This window comes from Podarcis bocagei (assembly GCF_964188305.1).
Source record: "Podarcis bocagei genome assembly, chromosome: 7".
Lineage (NCBI taxonomy): Eukaryota > Metazoa > Chordata > Lepidosauria > Squamata > Lacertidae > Podarcis > Podarcis bocagei.
In genome coordinates this window covers 30077734-30089600 of record NC_138132.1, presented here as the reverse complement: position 1 = coordinate 30089600, position 11867 = coordinate 30077734, and the positions used below count along the sequence as shown (strand labels likewise).

The following is an 11867-nucleotide window of genomic DNA, read 5'->3' as shown; positions in this document are numbered from 1 at the left end:
AATCAGCTGATTGTCAGGGCTGTGATGAAGGAGGGACACCCAAAATAAGCCTCTCGCACCCTCTTCACTGCCCAACTGCAACACAACAGCCCTGCAGTGTTGCTAGTGGGTCTTACTCTCCGGTATTTGTTGCCCCCACCCTCACACTCCTGAAGCCCAGATGGCAGGGGACCTGGGATGCACTAAATAAATTATTATTCAAGCTTCCATTATGCGTTACACAGAGTGTAAAGGCAGCCCAACCACTTTCTGGGTCTCTCCCAGACTTCAGAAGAGCGTGCTGGTCATTTACAATTCCAGTCCTAAATCTCCAGTAGCAGACATTTCAATCATCTAGGCACATGTGGATTTCGAAAACCCTGAGGCTGGCACAAATTAAGCAACTTTATTGGGATTAAAAAGCAGGAGGAAGGTTGAAACAGAATACAAAATAAACCACCGTATGGTCGCTCTAAACCTGGACTAATCCTAGCCTACTCTCTACAGTAGTTGTTCTTTACTGAAAGTTTGATGTTGAGGATCCCTTTTGCAGGAAAGGGAACCTGGATCCCTGGTGGTAGAAAAGGGAACCCTAGATCCCAGGGGGAAACAGATGCAAGGGCAGCTCAACTTTTAAAAGTTTTTCTCCCCACTCATGGGAGGAGTGACCCCTGGTTCTCCTGACCAATAAGCAGTCAAAGTTAATTGCTCAGGTCCTTCATGGCCTCTTAATTACCCTTTTTGCATTGAAAGGGAGTTGCAGGAGGTACATGACAAACTGGCTTAGAGGTAAGGCAGATCAGGGCCTTTCTTCACAGGGGCTTTACGTACCCTGACATCACTGTGATGTCAACTGATGGACAGTTGTGCGGTCCTACCCACCACATCATATTTGGCATACAGGGGTAGGGGGGTATAAGGTAGGGCTGGTTCACAAGCACGCATACATCACAAGTTATGTGAGGGTTCCCAGGAGCACACACTTGATTTCACAAACGATGATTACGGCACTCTTGATGATTTGTACCTGAATGAAAAGAAACATGATTGAAATGTATCCCGGCTGCCCTGAAGGTGTTGCAAAATTTCTGCATAAAGTATCTGACTAGTCTGTGAAGACTGATTCACATTTGCAAATTGCTGCTTGATGCTATAGTCATCAAATAATAATAATTATAATAATATTTATAATAAGCATGCATGAACAATCCCAACATCTGAAGATAGCTGCCGTTCCCTGAAAATCCAGAACAGACAGATTGAGGCGTTTTCACTATGATTCTGGTCAGCAACTACTCTGGCCACTTGGCTACACTATGCATAATAATAGCCCTGTAGTGATAAACCCAAACTGAAACCACAGTTTCCTCCCAATGTAGTTCACTGGCTAATCCCATTTCCTTCGTCCAGCATTCTGCTTTAAGTCCGGCTTGCTACCCTGGTAGGGCCAGGCAGCTTTTCTCACTGGGCAAAAATAGTCTCAGAGGCTAAAAGTTGCTGATCTCTATCAGTTGTTTGTTTGTTTGCAGATTAATAGACCATCTCATATCAAAACATCACCAAAGTGGTATACAATAAAATAATGCAAGATAAAACTTAAAATAGTAAAGGTTACACACACCACAAACTAAAGGCAATAAAACTATTTCTGCAACTATACAGTTGTTATTCCAAAAAAATGGATGGTTCACACTTCAAGGAAAACCTTGCCCAACTATGAAAATGCTAGGCACTTGTCATTTAGCATTTGTGGAGTTTTAGGGTTGGAACTTTGTCTTTCTTTATTCATGCTTCTCTAACAAGAATGCAACATCAATTCTGGCTAGAATGTGCATTCCATTTATAAAATTTCTCTCTCCTAACTTCTGTTCAGATTTTCAACAACTGAAAACCCCACTGCACAAAGACAAGTAATATGCTAGGAAAGATCAAGCTAGATCTCACCACGCCAAGCAAGTCTTCTATATGCAGGGATCTTTTTTCCACGTGGGAGAATTCAGACCTGCTATTTACCCATGTGTAGTTTGGAGTAGTCCTGTCAGAGTGTGTGTGTGCTTGTGGGGGGGCAGGAGCGGGGAGACTACTGATTGTGTAACTTGGTCCCTGTGGATGCTATCTTTGAAGGCTTAAGCATAAACTGAAGGTCCCCCATTGTCTTTGTTTTCTTCTGCTGCGCTGTATTTGCAACACTTCGTTTGGCCTTAACATAATGCACTTTGACTCATTAACTGAATTGCAGGAGAGAAAAGCTCTTTCAAACAGGACTTATCTTGAGTGTCATTAATGCTGCTTAAGAAATATCAGTAAAGTAAAAGCAAACCACAAGAGCTTGATAAGATCCAGAAGTGTGTGTTGTGTGTGTGTAAAATTAGTGAACCTCACCAGTGGAGCATGCAAAATCATGGAATTGTAGAGTTGGAAGGGACCAATGACAGACAGAATGTTATGTGGTTCATAATGTTCATGTTCAGACATTCAGACGTTGGCGTGTGGCACAGGCAGGAAGTATCAGATACACACAGAGAGACCCTTTCCTCCCACGAATATTTCGGTTAAAGAGAGATGTATTTTTCTCTCTCCAGCAGGAGGATACTGCACCCTGAAGAACTTGCCAACATTTCAGAAGCAAAAACAGGGACATGATTGTAACATCTTAATTTCCACACTGAGGGTTATTGCGCAAGGGCTCTCCTGCTTTCTCTCCCTCCCTCTCTCCCACACTCACAAATGCACCATTACACATGTAGCTTGTAAGGGTGCTGGGAGTTGTAGCTCTGTGAGGGGTAAACTAGAGTTCCCAGCCTTATTTGGGGGAAGCTGTGCGTTGCAAATGTATGTTGTGCATGCAGCCCTTGTCTACTTTGTCTACTGTTATGTAATGTTGCATCGCTTGCTCTGCCTCCCATTGTTTTATATGCCACGAGGGTGCTTGCTCCCACTTTTGGTTAAATACATAACTGTAAAACATGGTCGTCCTACAAGCGTTAAGGAAAAGTTCAGAAATTTACTTCAGCAGCTGTAGTGTGTGAAATGTGAATGTTTGTGTATCGGACAGCACATTTTAAGATCATTCACGGGAGATGTTGCAGCTGTTATCTGCTCCTAGACCCTGCGGAAGGGGCAGAACCCTGAAAAACTCTAGGTGTTCTCCCTAAAACAATTTAACAAGGCATCCTCATCAGGCAAAAACAGACATCGATTTTACCAGCTACTTAGCAGAAAATAGGATAAATAAGGACAGTTGGCGTATATGGTAGAAAGACACCTCTAGTGTGACAATTTGCTGAAGGGTCACTGTATTGCTCTGTTGAAGGAAAACCAGGAAAGAGTTTTGTGACATCATAAAGACTGACAAATTCATTATGGCATAGGCTTTCATAGACCACAGCCCATTTGAAGTGCAATCTTCAAATGAAAAGCATATATACACATGAAATGCAAAAAAAAGTGGAAATTACCCGAAAACAAAAAAGTTACGTGAAAGTTGTGGTGGTGAGGGAAATCCCTCAAGAGTGCTGGCCAGAGAGATGGAGGGGCAGGGGGGGGGGTTGTCAGTGGGTGCAATCTTGAATAGGGAACCAAAAATGTGACAAGGAAGTGAGGAGGGTGAGGAAGACCTGCAGCCTGCTCTGGAGGGGTGCGTAGTGGGGTGGGGCTGTAGCCCTTTCTGGTGCCATTTTACTAACATGTAAAGCGCCCACTGAATCACGGACTTCGCATACCCTCCAACATTCCTCAGGTGAAAATGTCCCTATTTTCCTCTGAGGAATGTTGGAGGGTATGTGCTCAAGAGTGTGTGCCTCCTACACTCATACCATATTTCCCCAATCCCCAGAGAATCATGAGAACGGTAATTCATTAAATGTGCTGGGAATTGTTGTCAGTGACGGTAGGGATGTGCTTTAAATGTATGGTGTGTACATAGTGTGGCTGTGTTGATATACTTCCGCTTTGCTCTGTTATGAGTGACATCTGCCTTCTTCTATCTTTCCTTAACCATTGTGCAGTAAACCTGTGTCCGGGTTCACACAATAGAATGTTTTCCCACATTAAAATGAGGAGGGCATCCCTGCACTCAGAAAACTAGCATGTCAGGAGAACAGCCCTGCTTTCCTGTACTGTACACTAGATTTTCTATGTGCAGGGATTCCCCTCCCCTCCATATGGAGAAGTTTTCTCATGTGTGAGCCTCCAGCTGTGTCTATGATATGACATGGTAAAGCCCAAACACAAGTTTTCCCACCTCAGTGAGTACTGTGCTGTAGAGTTGAAGCAGTTATTTTTAGGCACACAATGGTGGAGGGTGTGTGAGGTTTCGTGGGTGCTGCTGACAGTAACAAATGGGGCAATTCAAAGCTTTCAGATGGAGCAAGAGGCAGCTGATCTTGTTCCACTGGTTTACATCCAGATTTTGAATGCAGAGCTGTCTTCACTTTGGCCTCCATCATTCCCCGGAGGAAGTTTCTCTGACGCCGGGAGAGGAGCGTCGTGCTGTGCTGGGGGCACCAGTGTGGGGGCACCTACTTTGTGCCACCTCGAAAACCCACACCTGGGTCCACGGCCCTCTGGCACCCCCCCCCCCCATGCTACGCCCCTGGAGGAACCCTCAAACTATGGGATAAACACAGCCCTCCAAGTCCTTTTGTCTAGCCCTTGAGACTCTCCCAAGGTCCCAAAACTGTCATTCACATTTTCAGATTCTTTTGATCCTCCTCAGTTTGTTTGTTTTTTGCAAACCTGAACCATCACCCCAGGGGAAAAACTTCAGTTAAGACAGGAAATGGTGCGTTGTGATTGCAACACGTTTTGGAGTCCCCAAATGTGCTGTTCACCGTGATTTCATCACAAATCTGCTTACTTAAATGTGGATATTTGATTCATCTATAGGGTGCATTGAGTCATAGTTTCCCCCCTTCAGCTCCGCAGAATTATTACGTCCAAATACTATGCAGTTTCCTCCAAGTTAACACAACTGATTTCCGTTTGATCCGTATGCTGTTCAAATTGCTCCCAATATATTTCCATTCGTTGGATGTATTGGATAATTCTCCCAGACATGGCTGAGCTAAGCTGACACCTGGCAGTTACCTTTCTAACATTTACACTGATGCCTAGGTGGCACTGTGGGTTAAACCACAGAGCCTAAGACTTGCCGATCAGAAGGTCAGCGGTTCGAATCCCCACAGCGAGGTGAGCTCCCGTTGCTCGGTCCCTGCTCCTGCCAACCTAGCAGTTTGAAAGCATGTCAAAGTGCAAGATAAATAGGTACTGCTCTGGTGGGAAGGTAAACGGCGTTTCCATGCACTGCTCTGGTTCACCAGAAGCGGCTTAGTCATGCTGGCCACATGACCCGGAAGCTGTACGCCGGCTCCCTCGGCCAATAAAGTGAGATGAGCGCCGCAACCCCAGAGTCGGTCACGACTGTACCTAATGGTCAGGGGTCCCTTTACCTTTACCTTTTAAGCTGCAAGGTGTCAAGGGCCAACCAACATGAGCTGGAGTAGACTGACCATAGAGCACACCTCAGTGCCCCCCAAGGAACATGAATTCTCCTAACTGACATCCACGAAAGGCAAAAACAGAGATAGCAATTTGACAAAGAGCAGGAGATAGGGACCATCCCTAATGAAAAGGGGATGCAATTGCTCCACTGTTGGGAGAGGTCACTGGTATGTTCCTTTTCTTTCTTACTTGGCGGTACATTGGCTGCTTTCATTGGAGCTGTGACAGGGCTGTTGGTGGAGAAGGGCGCTGTCATTATGATGCAGGGGCCAAGCTGAGCTTGGGCGCTTCTCCCAGGGTCCACCTTTTGTCGGCACTTGTGGAGTGCAAGGCATTTGGAGGAGCTCTCAAAGGCACTGGGCAGCACTTTTAAAAAAGAAAACATTTCTTGGAGATCACAGTCGGGAGTAAGGCGGATGGGGAGAGCAGCAGTGCAGACTTTGGCCTCCTACAGCAAAATTTATAGACCCAGCGCTGGTGCCGTTTGATACCTGAGTCCTACTAATCATATTTACTATTTTCAAATGCTGCTGCAATCTTTCTCAATGCTTTATGATGGACAGCCACGCTGGGTGTTTGGTTTCCACCTCTGCCCAGAAGCTTCACGTGCCAGAACCTTTGGACCTTCTGCAGGTGGTCTGAGCAGAGCAGAGGTTGCATCGCCGTGGCTATTAACGTTTCCCCTTCCCGCAGAAGGAAAGACACAGCAGTGCTCTCTGATAAAAACACACACAGGCCTTTGATCTCAGGTGCTTCTAGAAAACGAGCCCTAGTCCAGTATTTCCTAAGATAAAAATCGGACCACTCACTTGTACACATCTTCACCTTTATCAAGCATTAGGACAAAGGGCAGACAACTGTTTTGATGACAGAAAAGACAGACAGGATAAGAGACGGGACTGATTGCCCCTTTGATGGGCATCAAACTATACACTACATCACCCTTGGTTCTCCAAACTATGTCCACCTGGGGTTGCAAATACTTATCACAGCAAGCGCATGAGGAAACCCCGACAGTAACTTCTTTCATTTTGTTTTTATCCGACCCTGCTTCCAATATATTCAGGGCCTCTTGCTTTATCCTCACTATATGTCTGCATGGTAGATGCGGGAGGGAGGTGTCTGTTTCTGGGTTACCCAGTTAGTATCATTTGAACCTGGGTCTCTGGAGTCAAGATATGGTAACCTAATCTGAGGGTGGGGAACATTGGGTCTCTGGGCCAAATCCAGCCCCCCAGGGCAGCCTGTCTGGTCCTTGGGGCTGTCCCTAGGCCACATCCTCTCACCTGCCCACAGCCCTCCCAGGCTGAGGACAGCAGTCTAGGCATCATGACACACACAACTCTGCTCCAGCACTTCACTGCCGTTGCCTGACACCACCATCACAAGCAATCTGCCGCCCAAAATACCTGCCTCACCCTGCCTAATGGCAGAGCAGGCTCTGTGTGAGCTGAGAAGTCACCAAATTTTGCCTTAGCCTTTAACTTACTAGGTAGCCTCAGACCCAATAAAACAGTTTGCTACTTCTTATAGAGAGAGCTCCCCAATTACAAACAACCCACAGAGTTTATGAACGGGAGCAACCCTAATTCGAGATAATTGCATAGTGAGTTTGGACATCTGATTACTGTGAGTGAGGCTGTTAAGTATATCAGAATCCCACAGAGATTATGAACAGGAGCAAGCCTAACCTGAGAGAATTGCATTGTGTGTTTGGACATCTGATTACTGCGAATGAGATTATTATGTGATTGTGTACACCAGGGGTAGTTTACCTGCTTGGGTCCAAGGGCCACATTCACCGTTGAACCTTCCAGGGGCCACATGCCAGTAGTGGGTGTGGTCGCTATCCTTTCTCTCTCATGCGCACAAATACACAGCTCCCCCCCCCCCTCAAATAATCCATGCAGATGATCGGTCTGATAAGCAGGGAGAGAGGGGGAGAATTGCATCGTCATCAAGAGCTGGGCAATGTAGTCCATTCATCCCAGTGCCATCTCAACTTTTAAGAGAAGGGCACCAAAAATGGAGATTGGCTGGAGACAGATCACACCACACACATGGAGTCTGCCATCCCAAGTACTGGTTATTTCACATTGCTTCATGCTGGCCCTGAAGTTTGTTGGGTGAGGCAGACCTGAGTGGCTTTGTGCAATCTGCCAGCGATCAGGAGGTGTTGTAGGTGTGTTGCAGAACTGTGTAATGATGTGTGATCACAAGTGATAGTAAAGGTTGTGGAGCAGGTTAAGTTTGTGTTACCTATGTAGTGTGCCGGAGGGCAGGCATGTACATTTTAGGGGAAATGACAGGATGCTGAGAGCCATTAACAGTGTTACAGGTCAGGCAAAGTGACAGGACGGTTTTTCACCACTGACACCACCTTCATGCCTTTTGATATCTCAGTAGCTAAAGGATGCATCTTCACTATCAGGGGCTAGAAGATGATGATTTCAGTGAGCACTTCTCCAAATTTAGCAATAGGGTCCTCTAGCCACGTAATGTGTGCAAATATGTATATATACTGGCATAAAGTGTGCATAAAATTACATATCTTAGTGAAACAAAATTGCATTGTTTTAGGGAACATTTGCAAGAGTGTTTATATTAGAAGAAATTTGCACTAAAATGCTGACGAATTTCCATGTGAGCTTTTTCTATTAAAACATTTGCAAACAGTGATCTCTGGGCCAGAAAAGTATTGTTCTGCTGTCAAATGTCTGCATAAACAAGAATGTTTTCAAATTTATCCTGAAAGTTAATAATGATGGAGACAGGCACTAGGGAGGGCATTTCACAACTGGGGAACTACCACTGAAAAGGCCCTGTCATGGGTCAGCACAAGCCAGGCAGCTGATGGGAGAGGTCTGTGACTTACGGGTGATCAGGGTGCATGCTCTGTCTGCTGTCGAGGTGCAAACTAACTGTGGATGCGCAACTTCAAAGCCCTTCCTTCTCTCCCTTCTTGGGGTTCTTTATCTCTAAACTGGGCTTAGAGCAGACAGAGGGCTGTCCTCTGCAAAGTAGGACATCTGGCCTCCCTGAACACCTCCCAGCAATCTTGGGACATGAAACAAGGTTGCGCAGACCTTACAGAAACAAAGGCTTACTGTCTGCCAGAGGAATTTCCTCTCTACATTGTTCCTGTCAGCTGATCTTGGGAATCCAGTCATCCTTCCTTGGAAGAGTTATGGATGTTATGATTGGCCTACAAATCCTCAGCTGTTCCTCCTCTCCTTAGCACCAGGAGAGAGGATTGCCTGACGCCAGCTTCCTCTAAAATTACTGGCAAGAGTCAACACACTTTGAGGGAGATATATCTTAGGTTAACAAACCCTGTGATTAAAGCAGTGGTTCTGAAATGGAGAAACCGATCACTAGGGAGCTTTGCCTGACTCCAGTATTATACAGTATATAAAAAGTATGCAAATATTAAAAAGATGATTAGCTGTTCCCCCAATTTCCCCCCTCTGTGGGTAGATAAATTGGTTGGGTTGAGGGATTTTTGAGCAGATAGCTGGGAGGGAAAGAGTTAAGCAACTTACCGGTTTTCTGTCTTCTTACTACCCTAAAAGGGACCCGGGTGGCGCTGTGGGTAAAACCTCAGCGCCTAGGGCTTGCCGATCGCATGGTCGGCAGTTCGAATCCCCGCGGCGGGGTGAGCTCCCGTCTTTCGGTCCCAGCTCCTGCCCACCTAGCAGTTCAAAAGCACCCCTAAGTGCAAGTAGATAAATAGGTACCGCTTTATAGCGGGAAGGTAAACGGCGTTTCTATGTGCTGCGCTGGTCCTGGCTCGCCAGAGCAGCTTCGTCGCGCTGGCCACGTGACCCAGAAGTGTCTCCGGACAGCGCTGGCCCCCGGCCTCTTAAGTGAGATGGGCGCACAACCCCAGTGGCGTAGCGTGGGGGGTGCAGGGGGGGCCGGCCGCACCGGGCGCAACATCTGGGGGTTAGGGTTAGGGGGCGCAAATCCACGGGTTAGGGGGCGCAAATTACTTGCCTGGCCCCGGGTGCTGACAACCCACGCTACGCCACTGCACAACCCTAGAGTTGGACACGACTGGCCCGTACGGGCAGGGGTACCTTTACCTTTACCTTACTACCCTATATCTGCTCCTGATTTCATTCTTCCCTACTGTCAGTTGCTTTTAGTTTTAAAGTGTTTAGTTAGAGTGTATCAGATTAGGACTTGAGTTCCAATCCCTACCAGGCCATGAAGCTCACTTGGGTGACCTCGAGTCTGTCACAGACTCAGCTGGACCTACCTCAAAGGGTTGTTGTGAGGATAATATGAAGGGGAAAGAACTTAGAGCTTCTTGAATGCAAGGTGCATCCTGTTTTGCTGCCTGAGGTGTAACAGGAAAGTATTGGTCCACACACGCAATCAAAGACGTCCTTGTGTGGGTTGTGTGGTGGCACCCACAAAGCAGCAACGTTGATGGGTTCCAACGAGATCTCACAAAATCTTGTGGAGTATGCAAGATCTTGTGAGATTTCTGCAAGATGTTATGAGATCTCACTGGAAGCCGCTGCCACTGCTGCCCCACTTCTCCACCAGCAGCAGCAGAGGTGGTGGGGCAGGCAGGCTGCTTGCAGGTGCTGCCTCTTGCAGTTCTGCTGCCTAAGGCAATGCCTCAGCCTGCCTCATGCACAGGCCGGCCCTGTATAAATGTAGTAATAAATGCAATGAATAAAAGCTCACAGAAATATGTAAGACTTAAGTATAAAAATGGGGTGGTTATGTTAACTGGACATTAAGTAGCAATCGACATGGAAACCTTTGCGTGTGTCTGCGCACATGTACGCGTTTTCCTTTAAAATAAATATTTGCCACAAATGCACTGTTATTTCCTGCATTGCCAAAACTGACCACAGCTTATGTAATCCTAAAGCATTTTCTTATCAACCCTCACCACGCATGATGTCTGAAGTCATCATCTGGTGACCAGGAAATGACAGGAAGATTCCACATCGCAAAGGAAGAGAATAGTGATTTAAATCTACGCACATTCCTTCCCCGTCCTTCCATTGACTGGTCTAGCAATGAATCCAGGTTTCTGTACTGAAAGTCTTCTCTCAAAGAGACCAGCCTTTATAACTTTGCTTTGCGGAGACTGTGAGTGACTTTTGTGTGGAGGAACGTTTAGATCAGTCTTATGGCAGATGGAATCAATCTGGTCAGCTGATGGAACATCTGCTAAATGAGGAAAAGAGGTTTGGTGCTAGATGACAGCAATGCCCAATGGCAACTCACCCCCTCCCCCCGTAAAGGACTTGATATGACCAAATGCTAGAAATAATTTCCCCTCTAAGCCCAGACAGGTGCAAGGAGCAGATAAATGTGATCAACAGGTTCCCAAGGGCTCATGCGCAAAGATAACCCAGAGTCATTTTCTTCCCAAGACGTCCTCTGCCGAATTCCTGCACTCTGATCCAGCTGTCAGAGATATTCGAGAACAAGAAGTTCTGATGCTCAGCTAGCTTTTGTTCAGAGTGTTACATTTTTGTAGATTAAGAAAATGCTTGGATAAGTGCACTGGTCCCAGTACAAAGAAGATGCATATGTCATAGGAGTGGCAGCAGTAAATCTGATGTGCACCTGTAAGTCATCAACATCAGATGGATGCACATTCAGGTAGGTATCTTAATGCACATTCCTATCAGCATTTGGATTGAGATGTGGCTGAATTAATTAATTAGTTAATATTTAAATTTATTAGTCTTTTCTTTACCACTGAAACGCGAAGTATACAATATTTTAAGCAACAAACAAAGACATATAGTTACAGAAAGCAGCAAAAAACCCCACAAATCTACGGTATATTAAAACATCCCACCCTTTTCTTGAAGAAGGAATGTTTTTGCCAGGTGCCTAAAGATATGTAATGAAGGTACCAGGCGAGCCTCCCTGGGGTGAGCATTCCGCAAGCAGGGAGCCACCACTGAAAAGACCTGTTCTTGTGTTGCCACCCACCAGACTTCCCATGGAGGGGGCCTCAGATGACAATCACTGGTTTATATGGAGAGAGGTGGTTCTTGAGTTATCGGGGTCCTGAGCCTCATAAGTCTTTAAAACAGGAGTTTGAATTGGACCTGGATTTATTTATTCATTTTACATTTCAGTCCCATTGTTCTGCTGTCATGGAATTCAAGGAAGTGGACATGTGGTTCCCAGGGGGTCACCCATCCAGACCAGATTTGGGCCTACTTAAAACTAATGAGATGCTCGTAGGTAATGTGTGCATTCCATTGCGCCTATGGACGCACTGTACATGTGACCTACACACCCAATGGTGTAGCGTGGGTTGCCAGCACCCGGGGCCACGCAGAGGGGGTAGGTGGGATGGAGGGAAATGGACAGAGTATGCATGTGCATTCAGCTGCCTAATG

The 11867-nt window shown here is 46.2% G+C and overlaps 1 long non-coding RNA gene across 2 annotated transcripts; it reads right to left on the bottom strand.

Moving 5' to 3' along the window:
- Positions 1-447: 447 nt before the first annotated feature.
- On the bottom strand, positions 448-11867 carry LOC308591370. Of its 2 annotated transcripts, XR_014010146.1 has the most exons (5): positions 11761-11867; positions 11452-11544; positions 10486-10674; positions 9024-9192; positions 448-1006 (listed from the first exon to the last, which is right to left on the bottom strand). It is a non-coding gene; the product is annotated as an uncharacterized lncRNA (long non-coding RNA). The 2 variants fall into 2 exon arrangements; XR_014010147.1 differs by having other exon boundaries at positions 11452-11860.